This window comes from Eubalaena glacialis, chromosome 9, assembly GCF_028564815.1.
Source record: "Eubalaena glacialis isolate mEubGla1 chromosome 9, mEubGla1.1.hap2.+ XY, whole genome shotgun sequence".
Lineage (NCBI taxonomy): Eukaryota > Metazoa > Chordata > Mammalia > Artiodactyla > Balaenidae > Eubalaena > Eubalaena glacialis.
The window spans coordinates 39,886,537-39,904,559 of NC_083724.1; the positions used below are offsets into that span (position 1 = coordinate 39,886,537).

The following is an 18,023-nucleotide window of genomic DNA, read 5'->3' on the forward strand; positions in this document are numbered from 1 at the left end:
AAGACCCAACACAGCCAAAAAAAAAAATTAATTAATTAATTAATTTTTAAAAAAAAACAAGACAGCAGGCCCAAAATGGAGTGGCTTATGCTAAGCCCCACATCACCAAACCAAGACTTAATTACGGTTTTGACCCCTCCCAGAGATGGAATCTTAAACCAGTCAATCAGGAATCACCTAATCAGCACTAGTGAGGTCACCTGCCTGACAAACCCCTGCCATCCCCTAAAGGAAAGTGGCCCGGCCACAGCCAATCCACTTTTTGCTCATGTAACGTCCTTGTTCCTGCTCCCGGCTGCCTACAAAAGTCCTTCACTGTGTTCAGCTCCTCGGAGCTCCTTTCTATCTGCTAAATTGGATGCTGCCTGATTCATGGATTCTTGAACAAAGCCAATAAGATCTTTAAAATTTACTTGTTTGAATTTTGTTTTTTAATACTGGTTTGATTTGGGTTTTTACTGGCTCAGAACCACATCTGTGTATCATACTCTCAATTCCAGGTAAACTAGAGAAATCCGAATTTACCTGAACGTTACACCAGAGTCAGCCTCTGACTGAAAACTTCTATGTTGCCCTGAAATACCCAATGTGCTTTTCCCAACCAACGTCAAATTATTAACAACAACGTTCTTTTCTAAGTCATTAGTAAGGAACTGTCAGAAAGGAATCACTCCTTGTATCTTCCGGGGGTTGATAGAAAAAAAGAATTAAAAAATGTTGAAGGCTGAAGCATCAGCCACTGACATAAATTCATCTGAAACAAAGATGACTTAAAAAAAAAAAAAAGAATCTGTGCTGCACATAGACAAGGAAAGAAAGACACTTTGGCTGCAAAATCCCCCCCCCCATCTTCTCTGGGGAGGCTCATGCCTCCGCCTGCTGTTCATCAATCAGCCTTGATTTTGATGGGGCGATTTTTAGTCAGCTGCCTCGATCATTTTGGCACAGACAAAAATCCTTTAAAAAAGTGTTACACTTCATCAAAGTGTATCATGAGACTTCACGGTCATTATCTCAATGGCCGCTCTGATGTGCTACAATTGGCAGAGACACAAACGGTAGGGGGTGTGTGAGAAGAAAGCCAGCATTTCGTGTGGAAAGCTGGCAAGCCTCGCCAAGCTTCTGTCAACAACTCGGCGGTCTGATCCGATGCACTGAGCGTGCTGAGGATGCTCTTGTTTCTGGAGGAAGTAAACAAGAAAATGAATTCCACCGTGCGACACAGCCTCTTTGTATCTCCAACATGGTGTGACTGGACTGGGGCCAGCCGCGTTGAAAGTTTGGCCATTTATGTCATCAGGGCCCCGGTACTGATGGAGGCTTTGATTACGAGTTGGACCAGCTCTAAGACCCTTCAGGGGCAGCCACGCAGCAAATAAAGGCATTGATTGGTTGTTGGGTCAATTTAGCCATAAGGGTGCAGAGCACGGCTCTTTTGAAAAGCCTAATGGATTAGCTACACAACCAGTCCCACTGTGGGCCTTATTTTTCAAGTAACTTCAGGACGGTTTTCCAGCTTGGCAGGGAACAAACTCTTCCTCCAGAGCAAGCTTCAGAGCTGTTCTTGTTATCAATAGTGGGCTCAAAGGATTAGACACAGCGGGCTTTACAATTTCATGAAAACAGCTGTTGAAACAACAATTAAGGCAAACAATAGTTTGCATGGACAACTATTAATTATGCAAAGTTATGCAGAAAGTGGAATATGCTTTTATTCAGGGCCTTCTACAGCCGCTGAGCCGCCTTGCATTCCATGGCTCTCAAGTGTCAGGAAGTGGGGGCACTCGTAGGAAGCGGCTCCACTGCATGTGGGTTGAATGTAAGCAGAGCTCCAGGCTGCCAGTCTGCTTCAGAGCAAGTCATGGGTAAAATATTCAGGAAATGTATATCAGTTAAACGTATGTTACCTTGGGTACCGCAGATCTTTTCATACAAACTCAGAGCTGTGTTTTCACAGGTATCTGAAATTCAATTTGAGCCTTGTGGTTGGGATCTCTACTTTTGCTTTAAAAAAAAACAAAACAAAACATTTCTATAATACGTCCCTTTCCGGCCTCACACACCCTGAAGAGTTATGAACAATAATGTTCTTTTCTAAGTCGTTAGTAAGGAACTGTCAGAAAGGAATCACTCTCCGGGAATTGGTGGAGCTCCTTGTCCTTAGGACTAAGTAGATCTTCCTTCCATTAGGAGGATGGTCCAACTTAGACTCAATCACTCCGCATCCACCTCCTCCCCTAGAACAGCTGTCTCTCCTTCCACTCTCTCTGCTTGCTGGGGCTTTTAAATTCATTGCTTCTCTCTCTGTGATTTCCATCCTTGACTAACAGTGCTGGGAATTGACTTACAGCCCTTCGCCTACCCTGTGTTCCACATCTCACTTTCCTCCCCATATGGGAATCACCAAGCCAAGAAGTCCCATTAAGAAGGTTATTAACTGTACACATAAACATTGCCTCCTGCCTACAGTTAGATTTATTTCTCATCACTTCCAAGTAACTGGTTTTAACACTCTTTCCAGCATGCCCAACACCTTTTATTTGACTATATTGTTTTAGAAAGGCCTTTGGGAATTTGGCTAATTTCATGCTGGAACTTATTAAGTGGGTTTTGACACTCTTTGATAATTCCAACAGACCATTAGTCAAGTCTCACTTCTTTCAGGGAAAGAATGAAAGCTTTATTAGTCTTAGGGTCTCTATTCTAAACATGTCACCTGAATTTAGTAGCGCATCTGTGCTGAAATGCAATTGACTTTGTGATTGAATAGAACTTTGAAACTACAAGAAAGCTGTCACTGGCTATCATCAGTAAGAAAGCACCTGCCTTTTTCTGAAATTCTCATGAGGTTCACCTGTGCATTTTGAAACAATTCAGTGAATTTAATTTTCTGACCTGTGAATGTTAATAAAATAAACTGCACACACACATATCCACACAAATTCTCTCGAAAGTACTTGGTTTAGTCCTTTCTTCCACCCAGGACACGAGAATTCAGTATAATCTCCTTCCCTTCTACAGATAGTTTAAAAATCTTGAGAGATCCTATCTCTAGAAGGCCCCAGAACATAATTGAGTGTGCAAATGAAATTCATTACTAGGGTCACAAACAATAATCCAATTAACATATATTTGCGTAATGCCTTTAAAATCATTCTAAACCCAAAACCACATTCATCTTTGAAGTATAATGCAAAACAAGTACCATATCCCAGCATACTCCAGTTCACACTTTGCACTGGAGAGTAGGAAACAGCATCAAGATTGCAAAAGCAATTATTCCAGTTATCCAGATGTGATTTTCAATCATTCTAAGAAATTTTTTTTTTTTTTTTTAGCAGTTCTTATTCCATGGCACCACTCACAGCTCTCACGCTGGCGCGGTGCTTACATCTCTTCATTATTAATTCAGCTCATGGAGCTTAATTGGACAAGGCTAGAGCGAATTTGACAAACATCACAGCAGCAGAAAAAGCAATCACTCTTTCAAGATGAAAATTTGTTTGATGTCTTACTGTGTAACTCATTTACTCTCCTCAGGAGTCATGTGACCTGAATGTTAATCAGCCATTGATTGGTTTCTCTCCTTGGACAGTCACGTGACTCGAATATTAATGGGCTGGCACTCAGTAGCTGTACTGTTAGGCAACCTTGTGATTGGCTGCCAGGTTAAGATACGGAGATAAGTGGGTGCTTGATGAGCACTTGACAGAACTTCACAGAAAATTAAGGCCCTAAAATAGCATGAGAAAGTCTTGTCAAATCAAGCATGATTATCATTGAATGCTTAAGGAATTCATCATCTGCATGAAATTGATACACTTCAGCACCAGCAGGCCCCGTAGTCAGCAGGGACTCATCAGATTTTTATTTATATGTGTTCACCAAATCACATTAATTCTGAGAGCTAAAACATGCTAAGGATGAAGGTTATTTTCTGTTCAATCTAATTTATCTATGACAATAATCATCACTAATAATGTGTCAAATTGGATTGCAGTCATTTTATGCATGCATGCTGATTTGGAAAATAGTGTTAAACCATCCTGCGGTAATTAACGACTGGTAAAGGTATGCCGGGCCTGAAGTAATCAGCATATCTAGATGGAAAATTAAGTTTTATAGAATGGATTTATAGATACATATCCTTATTTAATTCAGAATATAAATTATTCCTGGTAAAAGCCGACATCATTTTTATAACACCATTAAGACCAATAACCATTGAGGGACTTGCATCCTTAATTTGCTCCATCCTTCATTTTTTTCTCTCATTTTCTGTGGTTAACTTTCTAATGGGTGTCACTTCCTTCTTGGCAAGTCCTCATTTTAGCGGGTTTGGTAGGGCTAAGAGATGAATGAATATGCATCGGTTTAAGTGTTAATCATGGATGAAGGACAGGGCATCATACCTCTTAATACACAAAGCTTTATAATTATTGGCGGGGGTTGGGAGGTGGGCACTGGGGAGAATACAAAGAGGGGGGTGGGGACAGACTTTGGCCTTTTGGTGTTTCTCTATTATTTCTCCTCACAAAGGGACAATAGGAAATTTTGCAGATTAACTCATAAGGGATTAATGTTTCTTGGGGAATCACTTAAGCCTAAATTGCTTTTGTGGAAATAACTTTTACGGAACACAAGTTGTGTCGTTGTTGTTTTAAATAACCTCCTGGTTTATAGGACATTTTAGGAGGAATGGAGTATTGGGAGTAATGAAATCTTAAAGAAATGTTTAGACCCTTTGGCGAGTGTGGCTAAAATGTGTTGAGAGGAGCATTACACTTCGAAAGGAAGAGCGAAATAAATGTTGTTTCTTTCCCACCGCTGCCCCTACCCCCCATCTTAATCTCCTGAGCAACCAGGACTGCCCCTACTCTCTCCCCCTCGCTCAGGAGGTCTCTTTATTGATTAAATGAATCTGCTCCAAAGGCTGGCTCCCAGGCTCTTTGATCTAATCCGATCTGATTTTATCCTATCGCTTCAGCAGGACATCGGGGAATTAACAATAAGCAGCTTTACCACAAGTGTTTAATAACTCAACACAATCTCCTTATGGCTCCGAGCTGCTCATGCGCCCATCCAGTCCACAGCAAACAGTGTAACAGATTGGCCACCCCCCCGCCCCGCCCCCGCCCGAACCTGAGGAATTTTCATGCACTATGAAACTAATCGCTTCAAGTTCCTTCATAAATCACACAAAGCAGATTTTAGCATCTTAACAAATTGGAAAAAAAAAAAAAAAAAAAGGCAACCAGTAGAGTGGGGTGGGAGTGGCAGAGAGGACTGGCCCTCCAGCTAAAAGCGGGTGGGAGACAGGCAGGGGCTCCAGTACTGCAGCGGGCGAAGGGGGCAAATGTAAAATAACTTCTGTCTTCTCAAGCAATGTGTTTCTCATCTCCTTAAATTTTAACATGAATGAAATTATTTGGGCAGGCTCAAACCTAACAATGCTCCAAGCTCACAGTGATCTTATTATTATTTTTTTTTTTTCCTGCTGTGATGGAAACGACGTGGTTTCAACAACAGGCCTCTTGTTATTGTTCCTGTGACAGCCCTTGAAGTACACAAGAAGCACACAATTAAACAAGGATTGTGCGTCCTGCGTGGTGCAGACAGCCGAGATGTTAGGCTGAAATGGTGTGTCCCCGGCTTTCAAACCAGCATACACGCATAAAGGGGCGTCTTAAATGATCACTTAATTCCAAAACGCCATTCTTGAAATGCTTTTTTTTCCTTTTCCACTCAGGGCTGTCCGTGTGTATATCCCTATCTCTAAATTGCAGCGGTAGAACTGAGTAATATCTTATTACCCTTCAAAAAAAAAAAAAAGCATCATATCACAAGCACAGATAGTAAAGGTGATTCTCTCTCCTTTTGTAAGGCAGAAATTTTGATTCAAGCGCTCACCCTTATGCCACAATAGACAGAGCTTGTGAGGAACTGGGAGGCGAAATGGGCTTGTGAAAGCTGCCAGATTATTAGTGCCATGGGGAAAATATCACTCTAGCATTAATCTGAAATAAAACATCTCTCAGTTGCTCTATTTAATACCTACCGTACATCAGAATTACCCATAAAAACATGTTTCATAACAGAGATACAGCCCTAGCTCTCCACCTGTCACTGTTCTCTCCATTACCCTGGCAGTTCTGCGATTTCTCGCTACATCAGCAGAGTAACGAAGTGCCCTCTAACTGAACATCTGCAGGGCAGGAGGAATTTTATGACTCAGGTTCAGGCCAGATTACTATTACTATGGTGAAATCTTTTTCCATATCCCCAGGGCCCAGGGTACTAACAAATTCACTCAGATACGGCTGGATGCTTCATTATTGCTTTCCTAAGTAAAAACATTTATTTTTATATCCTTCTCCATCCACATCCATTCATCAGTATTTATCCAGATTTTCCCACCATTATATGAGTTCAACATTTTGAGATACCCCCGCTCCCAAAAAAAGTCTACTCCAATTTCGTGATCTACTCAATATGGAATGGAACACTAGCATGAATAGTGTTATTTTTTCCTCTTTGGAAATGACTTTTGCCTTACTTTTTTTTTTTCCAGATAAACTATGTCATAACAGAAAAATCCCTGTGAAGTTCTCCAAAGAACTCTATGCTGCTTCCAGACCCTGGAACTATAATTATGCCTTGCATAATTAAAACAGAAAGAACATCCCCTGCCAACTGTGAGCGCCCCTGTTTACAGCACAAAGAGACAGCAAAATGTACTCTGGAAGGTTCCCGCCAAAGTAACTGAGAGGGCTGCCTGAGCCCAGCGCTGCTTTCTAAATATTGTCCCTGGGTTAGGAACTGAAGGAGCAGTGGAGAGCGAAGGAGGGGAGGAGGACGTGCCAGAGGCCTGTTGACTCTTCCTGCCTGCGCATGATGTCACGGAGTTCAGTGACTTTGGGGGCTGGTGTTGACTGAAGTCTTATGGCACGTTTAGCCCAAGTGCTTCTACTGGGGAGCTTCAGACCTGTCACACGCCACTACGTGGTGGCCTTCAGATGTTCTGAATCCCTGAACTCACACACAAAGGTTCAGAGCGTTAGGCCACGGTGTAAACACATTCTTGACATCGAGGAGTACAAAGAGGATTCAGTCAGTTCACAGGCTCGTCTTTCTTTGGAGCTTTCTTTGTAGGTTGCTGCAGTTGGAATATGAAAAGAGAGACACAGACACACAGAGAAAGACAGAGAGACAGAGGGAGAAAGAAAAAAAAAAAGGCACTGAGGAAAAAGGAAAAAACAAAACAAAACCAAACCAAAAGCCACAAGTTGAAAAAAAAAATCCCTATAAAATAGAATTGCATTGTTTTTGTGTATTTTTGAAATGTAGCCAAACTAAACCATTAAATGAGGATTTTGTTTCACAGAGTCTGCAAACTATTCAATGGTAACCCACTACACCAAGAATGTGGTGCCAACCAAAATATGTCAAGATCAGTAGTGCTCAATAAAATCTCAAAACCAAATGACATGCAAGCTGTATTTCATGATTAGAGCGCTTCCTTATGTCAAGGAACATACATATTAACTTGTTTAAACACAGCGACGGGCTGTCACTCTGTTTGTCAAAAGCAGAGGAAGGAGAATCCAGTGCTTCCCAATCCCATCCAGATGATGCTTCACACTTTCTATCTTCCTGGCAGACAGCACAGACCCCATCCAATTAATCTTTACATCTGAGAGAGGAGGAATTGAAGGAGAGAAGGAGGGAGAGAAAGAAGGGGAGAGGGAGAGGGAGAGAGACCACTTCCCACTTTACCAAGCAGGGCAGTAAAAGCAGGGTTTGCAATTGCTTTTCTCAAGGCCCTGACACAAATAGAGAGCTGGGATTAGAAGAAAAAATGCTTACTTTTTTCTACCAACTCACCAAAATTACAAAATACAAGCACCTTGAAACTTTTTTTTTAATCCAGAGAATTAACAGTAGCATAAAGCTTTAAGGTCTACAAAGGGCTCAAATATATACATATTTTCACACTGAATCCTCACCACTGTCCTAGCCATTTATATATTATTATTCCCATTTTACAAAAGAGAAGCCCAAGTCTCAGAGATGAAGTGACGTGCCCAAGCAGCTCCTCCAGAAACAAGGAAAACCAGAGCAGGACGCCTCTGTTTCATGCCTCTAAACCAAATGGGAACTACACAAAACACGGCATCCCTTTCTGCACCAAAATGTGTGAGTCTGAGCAGGATTCTAAAAATGTAGAGGAGCAATTATCTCATTCTCTGACTGTCACCAGCAATGAGCTGCTGCGTACTTCTACCTGGCAGGAGGATGAAAAGGAGGCTGGTCTCTCGTTTACAAAATACAGTAGTAAGATATGTGATTATGTTAGGAACACTTGAGGGGCCTTTTGGGTGAAAAGGAAAAACCAGAGCATGCCTCATGTGTTATTTGGGTGCTTTTTCACTTGTGTGAGCCTGGCAAACCCCCCCTGATGCTGATACAGCACAACGGGGTGCTCCCACAGCAGACTTGGAGCTAGAGCTGCTTCCATCTTCCGTACCCACGTGTCCCCCTACACCCACAGCATCCTCGTTCTCAGGGACCCTCTTGATGCTGGGGAATCACTGCCACCTTGTACCTGCCACACAAGCCTTGGGGTTGTGGCAGAAGAGAACTGGAATTCAAACTAGTGTCTCCTCTGACATATCACAGTGTGGCTTCTTCCAGTAAGCCTGCCCTTCACACCGCAGCCCAAAGGGGCCAGGGACACCGAAATGTGGTGGGAATGTCCATATTTCCACCTCCCCCGACATCCTCCTTAGCCTGATGAGAAGCCCAGCCTTTCAAGATTTAGGCGCTGTCTGGCATTCTGGCTTCGCTTCCTGACACTCATCCACATGCATCTGACTCCGGTCATGCTTAACAGATGACTTCCTTTATGGGCTGAATTGCGTCCCCCTAAAAATTCGTATGTGGAAGCCCTAACCCCCAGTACCTGAGAATGTGACTATACTTGGAGAGAGGGCCTTGAAAGAGGTAATTAAAGTAAATGAGGTCATATGAGTGGTCCCTAATCCAACATGACTAGTGTCCTTAGAAGAAGAAGAGATTAGGATACAGAGAAAAGACCAGGTGCAGACAAAGCAAGAAGGCGGCTGTCAAGCCAAGGAGAGATGCCTCAGAAGAAACCAAACCTGCTGACTCCTGCACTTCCAGCCTCCAGAACTGTGAGAACATTAATTTCTATTTTTTTAAGCCACCCCACCTGTGGTATTTGGTTACGGCAGCCCTAGCTAACTAATATAGCTTCTCATTCAAAGCCCTGTCGTGGTCTTTCACACAGCCCCGGAGTCCTGAACACCGGCCCCTCTGCCTGGAACACGCATCCCTTGACTATTGGCCTTGTGGACACCTCTTCATCTCCAATGTTCAACTCAAATGCCAGGTCTCCTCCTCCATAAGGCCTTCCCAGCTAACCATGGGCGCCCAATAAATAGCTCATCTGTGATTACATGAAGCCCGTGACATACCTCTATTATGTTGCCATCCCCCGCACTTATCTGATGGCGTGTCTCCTAGTAGTCAGCCAGTCTTGTGGAAAAGGGACGCCCTCTTACTCATTTCCCCAGCCTAGCACAATGCCCATCAAAGAGCAGACATTCAATTAATGTTTGATGAAAGGACAAAGGGGGGCGTGGAAGGAAGCAACAACAGCAACAGCAAAAATAACTAAACCTTATCGAATGTTTACTATGTGTCAGACCCTATTCTAAATGTTACACTTGTATCAACCAGCTTTATCCTCCCAATAACCATATGAAGTAAACATTACTGTTTATCCTCATTTTAGTGGCGAGGACCAAGGCATACCAAAATAAGTAACTTGCCCAAGGTCATGCAGAGCCAGGGATTTAAAACCATGTATCTGGCTCCAGAGTTGACATTCCTAAGAGAATGTCATTCAAGGAGAAAGAAAAGGAGAAAAGAAAGAAGACAGGAAAGGAACAAAAGAAGGGAAGAAATCACCCACTGTGTAAACTTGGGCAATATACTTCAATTCTTTGAAACTCATCAGATGAGTTTCCTCATCTGCTTGTCTCAGGAAAGGCTCCAGTGAGATAACATATGAGAATACATTCTAATTGCAGAGGGCTGTAGAAGCACACAGCCTCTATTATCAGTAGCCAGAAATCAATCAAGTTCCCTCACAGGCCTTCAATTTGAGAATTTTCAGGTAGAGACATTCTGCATGGTAGATAATCCTGAAGAGATACATTCAAGGCAGAGAAGAATGGGGTAGTCAAAGATGAGCGTTGCAACGAAATACTTCTCTGCCTCCCACCAGGGGCCAGAAGTCACACTGCCTTTTGCCAGAACTCTAGGAGAACCATTCCCCTTGTAATCTCTCGGCCCCCTGGGGTTGTAAATTCCACCTGACCTGGTCAGGAGTGTCTCTGAGGATACCCTACAGGGGTGTTGCCTCTGGTTCGGAAACCGCAGATTACATCCTTGAGAGGCCTACAGATCAATGTTATATTAAAATGTCAGGTTAGTAATCTAGTTTACTGAACTTAATATTCCGAGCTGGGATTCCGATGTTACCTGTGGGGTGGAAGAATTTCCTGTTCTATTTTCAAACTGGACTTTTCTGTTTTTGGTTTGTTTGTTTTTTAAATACTGTCTTCAACGGGGCATCTTCATCTCTCTTTTTTTTCTTTGATTCAGAAATGCACTGAGCATGAAACAAGGACAAATGGGACCTGGTAAAGGCACAAGTTCTGTTGTTCTACAGCTGCAAAGACTCCTTTTCTTTGGCAGTTTTCAGATGACCTACTTACCTAGGCAGGGAGCAGAATGGTTAAAGCGCTTGAGGAAATCAACTGTAAATAGAAAGCCTATGTTTAACATAATCCCCTCCAGATGATTCCCCCTCCTCCAGTCACTGTAATCAACCCTGTAGTAGCAGGTGAAGGTGCTTGATTATCTCCCTGTGGCATTATGTCTCACCACATAGCTGATAATAAACTGATGGATTATCAAACAAGATTACAGCTTTAGCAAATAAAATCATGTTTTGTGTTAAGAGAGAAAATGCTTACTATCCCTATCTACCTGGCTAAATATTTACATATCACAGGCTTTCTAGGGTCCCTGTTCTTTCAAATCTGATTTTTTAAAAACAACGCAAAGGTTAAGTTAACAAAAAGGGAACACACTGTGCTTTCGACACCAAGCTAAATACACCTCCTGGAGAAAACAGGTGCTGCCCGAAAGGTAGAAAGAAATCCAAGGCCTCAGGTGCTGGTGAGATCAATGGGTACATGTGACAAAAAAACTGAGCTGAATGTGTTAGGAGGGATTCAAATGCCTACTTTAAAGGGAACATAAGTGAAAGAGAATAGAAATCCAAAGCATGCAGGCAGCTCTGTGTGTGTGTGTGTAAGGGGAGCAATGGGCTTGTATACAAGTCTCATGCTGGCCTGTTGGCTTTATACCTTCCAAAGCCCTTTACCTTAGTTGCCTATATTCCTCTCCCTGCCTCCCCGCAACCCAGTTTCTCCCTGCTTTTACCAATCTCTCCATTTTACAACTGACACAAAGGGAGGCCTAGGAGAAGTTATGTGACTTGCAAAAGGTCCTGGAAGGCAGGCCTCAAACACAAATTTTCTGATTCCCGGTGCAGCCCCCTTTCTGTTGCACCTCTCTACTCTAACACAGGGATGTTCTTCTAAAGGACAGGAATGGCAGAGGGGTTTTTTTTAAAAGCTTCGTGTAGTCATATTGACAAATCTGAAGTTGAATTACTATTTGGTTTAAGATTTGTGGACAGAAATGGATGTAATGTAAAATAGGAAACAGGCATTTTAAAAGGCCTATCTTTCAAGAGAGGGAGAGAGAAACAGAGAAATTGGCTTGGAAATGGTCTGCTGGTCAGTTTAAATTTGTTACGATCCCAGGGAAGAGTACAAAGCATGGATAACCAACCTGGCTAGTTGTGGAGCAAGTTATTTCAGATGATCTGACTTCCTTCTCTGAATGACAGATCTTGCAAACATGGAAGGGCAAAGAGATGTGATTCTCTGCATGTGAAATTCAGAGAAGTTCTTGGTTCCAGTGTCTCTCAACTGCCACACACAAAATAGCACTGGGCTGACCTTCATTGCGAAGGAATTTCTGTTCAGTAGTCTAGGGAGGTCCACAAAAGCACAGGGCAAGATGCTCTGCACTTGCGCCTCCACTTTGTCATGGGGCTTGTGGTCTTCCAGGCAAATCAACCAGAGTGATCCTGGAGTGAGAACACGCTGCCTCTCCGGCACTGCCCGAGGGGCCAGTGTTCCACATACATACCCACTACTAATGAAGAATCTCGAGAGACAAAAATAATTAGCATAACACATAATAGAGACATAATAATGGTATGTCATCTACAAAACGTATCAAATATAAACTAGTGAAATCATGACTTTTCCCTTTTAAAAATTAGAAATGTGAAAGAAGTTTTGAAAATACAAGCCATACAATAAACAATACATTTCAAATTATCTACACGTTTATATATAAATATAAACTAAATATCAGCAATGGAAGTACATCTTCCATTCCCCACAATCTTCCTTCCCCCATTTCCAGAAGGATTATCTCTACAGTTTAGTGTGTATTTTTCCGGTTCTTCTTCTATGAGATGTATATCTTTTCTGTTATATATAAATATTTAAGTATTATATATAAGTATAATTAAAAATATATACTAAAATATATATGTGTGTATATATATACTTTATACATGATTTTGCCACTTTATTATTATTTTTTTAATATTATGTATGAAAGATCTCTGGTTAATAGACAGAACTCTACCTCAATCTTTTAAACCGCCACTTAGCATTCAAGAATATGGATAGTCCATAAATATTATGGATTCTCCTACTGACGGACATTTAGGTCTGTTCCCGTTTGGGGCTATTATAATCAACAATGCCATAAACATTCATGTGTATATTATTTCGTGCACATGGTAGAAATGCTGAATTGAAAGAAACATCTGGTTTTAATTTCAATAGGTCCTGCCAAAATAACTATCAATTGACACTTCCATTTATTAAATAGTCCACACTTTGCTCTCTGATCTGAAATGTGAATTTTCTGTATAGTAAATACCCGCAATGTGCTTAGGACACTCTAATGTCTTTTGCAATTTATCTATCTATCTTGTCTCCCGTCATTTCAACACTATTGCAACTATGATGGCTGCAGGTCATGTTTTGATATCTGGTAGAACAAGTCCTCCTTCACTGTTCTTTTTTCAAAATCTTCATAGCTAATTTTGTACATTTTCTCTTTCTTTTAAAGCTCTTGCTACACATCAAAGAGATAAATATTAATTTTAAAATATGTGAGATATAAAGAACAACAATAAAATGAAGACAAATGCAAAATGTCCTCAAACTTTTTTTCTTTTTTGGTTGCGCTGGGTCTTAATTACGGCAGGCACGCTCCTTAGTTGTGTCTTGCTGGCTCCTTAGTTGTGGCATGTGAACTCTTAGTTGCAGCATGCATGTGAGATCTAGTTCCCTGAGTAGGGATCGAACCCAGGCCCCCTGCATTGGGAGCACAGAGTCTTAACCACTGCACCACCAGGGAAGTCCCTCAAACATTTTTTTTAATCAGTATATCTAATTACACAAAAAATCCTGCTGAAATCATGATTGGGACTGCACTGAATTTATAGATTAACTAGAGAGAACTAATGTCTTTCCAATACTAAGTGTTCCCAAAATTAAAAACATAGTATTTCTCTTAATTTTAGAGAGTTTCTATGACCATCAGTCAAATCTTATATTTTTCTTCACATAAGTATGCACATTTCATAATAGTTTTTGTTGCTTTTGTGCATGAGGTGTTTTTATGATGCTTTCTGATTACTTAAATGGAGATCCAGATAAGCTTTGGTTTTTACAAATTGGTATTGTGATAGTTACTAAACACTCTTAAGAGTTCTAATGTTCTTCAGTTGATTCTTTTGGATTTTGCAAACAGATTATATAATATAGTGAAACACTTCGCCTTTTCCTTCCCCAAATCATACTCATTTCTCCATATACTATTTCTTATTCTTACCTAAAAGCTTCAGCTAGGACCTTCGTTATAACTTTGAGTAAGGGTAGTGATAACAAGCCTTCCTGTCTTGTTCCTGCTTTCAATTGTATGCTCTGTTTTACCATAAAATTTTGTATTTGCTTTAGATTTCTGGTAGATACCCTCTACCAAGTTAATGAAGTTTCTTTCTCTAGCCTAGAAGTCATTTTGTTTTGATTATTTTAAATCACAAATAGGTTTTGATGTACATGTTTTTTGCACTATTAAGATGAACCAATGGTTTCCCTCTTTTTAATGTAGGAAAATACATTAATAGATATCCTAGTGTTCAGCCATTATTGCATTCCTGGGATTAATACTCTTTGGTAATGAATTTAATGATAATATTTTACTTGGAGTTCTATAGTTATGTTCATAAGGCAGATTGGCCAAAAGTGGTCATTTTGTATGTGTGTGCAGTCATTGACAGTTTTGGTACCTCAACTATATAGAATGATAGTTTAGTTGGGATTATTTCCTTCTATTTATTTACAGTAGGGACTAGCTAGTTTTTAAGTATTTGATGATTTAAAGCCCATAAAATAGTCAAGGCCTTTTATCATTTGGGGGGTAGATTTTTTTATTACCTTGTCAATTTCTTCTATGATTATTGTTTTCTTTAGGTTTTCTACCACCTCTTGAAATAATATTAGTAATTTATATTTTCCTGTAAAAGTGATCCCTTTTCAAATAGATTTTGAACTTACTTCAAAGTCAGACATTATACTTTTTTTTTTTTCACTTTCCTCTGAATCTGTAGTTAAATCTTCTCTCTTGTTTCTAAAGTGTATTTGTAGCCTTTCTCTTTTTTCCTGATGAGACTTATCAAAGGTTTTGTCTACTTCACACACCACTTCAAAGAAGTAGCTTTCAAATTTACAGACAAAGTCTATTTTTTCTGTTTCTGTCATTAATTTATTATCTCCATTCTTGTACATTCTTATTTATTTTACTGCTGCCTTTCACAATTACTGAGTTTTTTAATCTCTTATTTTCTAATAAGTGAATTAGGGCTGTAAAATTTCCTCTAAGTGCTGCGTTAGTCATAGTCAATAAGTGTTGATTGGTAGAGCTTTCACTTTTGTTTATGTGTAAATGGTTAATAGTTTCTGTTTTTATTTCCTCTTTAAACCAAAAGTTATTTAGAAGAGTGTATTTTGTTTGTTTGTTTTTTGAAATGGGTAGGTTAGGGGTAGAGGAGTCTCCTTTTCTTGTTACTATTTACTGTTACTGTATTTTGTTCAGGGAATACAAACTATGATTTCTGCTCTTTGGAATTTGTGGAGGTTTTCCTAGTAGACTAACACATGGTCACTGTAAATGTTCCATGGATGTTCAAAAATAGTGTAAATTCTCTATTTGATGAAGTTTATAAATATTTTAAATGTGTAAATTATATATGTTACAGCAGGATTATTAAATGTGTTTTAAAATTCTGTCTCTTGGATTTATTCATTTTTGAGAAAGTTGTATTAAATTCTCCCCCTATGATTGTGGGTTATGCATTTCTCTTTGTATTTTCATTATTTTTTTTCTCTTTGCTTTGCTTTATATTTTATAACTTGTCCTGCATACAATTTCATGGATTATTGCATATTCTTGTCAAACTTTTTGTATTGTTTTTCTTTGTGGATGTCACATGTCTTAACAGCACAATGTTGACTTTTTTCTTTATCCAGTGTTAAAGTCTGTGTTGTAAAGGAGAATTTAAGCCATTAAATAACATTAAGTACATTTAATGTGACTACTTACATGTTTGACTTATTTATGACCACCTATTTTTATGTTTTCTATTTATCATTCTTTTGCATTATTTCTTTTTTGCTCTATGCCCTTTTTTTTGAATTAATTTTTTTTGAAATTTTCTGAAGAGGAATTTAATATTGTACAGCAAATAATCATAACAAGAATGATAAAGATATCATTTAACACTTTTTTAAAAAAATAAATTTATTTATTTATTTATTTATGGCTGCATTGGGTCTTCGTTGCTGTGCATGGGCTTTCTTTTTAGTTGCAGCGAGTGGGGGCTACTCTTCATTGCGGTGCGCAGGCCTCTCGTTAAGGTGGCTTCTCTTGTTGCGGAGCACGGGCTCTAGGTGCGTGGGCTTCAGTAGTTGTGGCACACGGGCTTAGTTGCTTCGTGGCATGTGGGATCTTCCCGGACCAGGGCTCAAACCTATGCCCCCTGCATTGGCAGGCGGATTCTTAACCACTACAACCCGGGGAAAGCCCTAGATATCATTTCTTATACCAGCTTATTTTATTTTTAAATAACTTAGAGTTAAGTGTTACAATTTTATGAGAGAAATGAGGTTCAGAAAAGTTAAGTAAAATTTTTCAAGGTCACACTGCTAGAAGTGGTAGAGTCAATTTGTGCACCCAACCTCATTTCACGCTCAAATTTCTACCTGTACCACCTTACACATAACAATGTTTAACTCCTGACAGAGAATCACTCCCCAAATCGCTGGTGCATCGACAAACTTGGGTGCCATTTTCAAACACTGTTGTTCCATTTTTCCCTTCCTTTTAGAATGTTTAAAAAATATGTATTATTCTTCTATTATTCTTAGGGATTGCCTTGACATTTGATTATTCACATTTTAATGTATATATCTTACCAATATCTAGAAATAATCAGTATCTCTATGATTCTCCCGGTCAAGGCGAGACTCTTAAGACACCGTTAATTCTGGTCCCAACTTTGTTTCCTATTCTCTAATCCCTGTATTCCCACATCTACTACTTACGGGCTGGGACTTCAGTGCCATGTTATTAACAACTGTTTCTATACTATGTGCCAATAGTTCTTTTTTTCTTTTATAAATTTATTTATTTATTTATTTTTGGCTGTGTTGGGTCTTCGTTGCTGTGCGCGGACTTTCTCTAGTTGCGGCGAGCGGGGGCTACTCTTCGTTGTGGTGCACGGGCTTCTCATTGTGGTGGCTTCTCTTGTTGCGGAGCATGGGCTCTAGGTGCGCAGGCTTCAGTAGCTGTGGCATGCAGGCTCAGTAGTTGTGGCGCACGGGCTTAGTTGCTTTGTGGCATGTGGGATCTTCCTGGACCAGGGCTCGAACCCATGTCCCCTGCACTGGCAGGTGGATTCTTAACCACTGCGCCACCAGAGAAGTCCCTGCCAATTGCTCTTTAGACTCAGCTATAACTTTAATGTTTTTTGGCCCACATCTTTTTCATTGCTGTATTCATTCTGGTTTTCTTGTTGTTTTATAGCAATATATTTTGAGAATTACTTTCAAAGATGGTCTGTGGTCATATACAAAAATATCTCTATTTTGTCCTCTTACTGGAATACAAATTTGGTTGAGTATAGAATTTGAGGTGCAAAATTGTTTGCTTTCAGCAATAGATTATCTTTAGTATTTTAGCATTATGTACTAGTCACTGATTTTTTTTAAAAAAAGAAAGAAAAATGTGTTAAATTGTCCTGCTTGGGAAAAAAATTATTGAAGTTGATGTTTAATACATACAGGAGTTGTCTTTTTTTCCCCTCTAATTTTGCATGGGGCAAAGAAACTGAAACTGAAAATGGGATTCATTCTTATAAACTCTTATGTAGAATGAATTCTAAGTACCACCTTCGAAGAGATTAACAATATAAAGGAAATTGCAAGAGCTTTCTATGCCACTCTGATCACTTTCTAAAAAGTCTTGGAACTACATTCACTCTAGAAGGGGTCTGATTCAGGGAGGTAAAAATTGTTTCCTACAATAGTACTGTTGTTCAAATAATTAGCTATTGACAATAGGTAATTCTACTAACAAGGGAACCAGAGCATACCAATGTAGTTCTATTTCTTTAAATTTTGCTGCAAAGTACTCTGTTGTTAATGCAATAATTTGCCACTAGAAATTGTCACATTTTATCATTTAGTAGCATTTTTTTAAAAGAAACATCT

The 18,023-nt window shown here is 39.8% G+C and overlaps 1 long non-coding RNA gene across 1 annotated transcript in view; it reads right to left on the minus strand.

Annotated features, from left to right (window-relative positions):
* Window positions 1–7,088: 7,088 nt before the first annotated feature.
* The window catches only part of LOC133098379 (uncharacterized), a 104,491-nt gene continuing 93,556 nt past the window's right edge, over window positions 7,089–18,023 (minus strand). The window contains exon 4 of the long non-coding RNA XR_009702135.1: window positions 7,089–7,156. This is a non-coding gene — a long non-coding RNA (uncharacterized LOC133098379). The remainder of the gene's footprint in view (window positions 7,157–18,023) is intronic.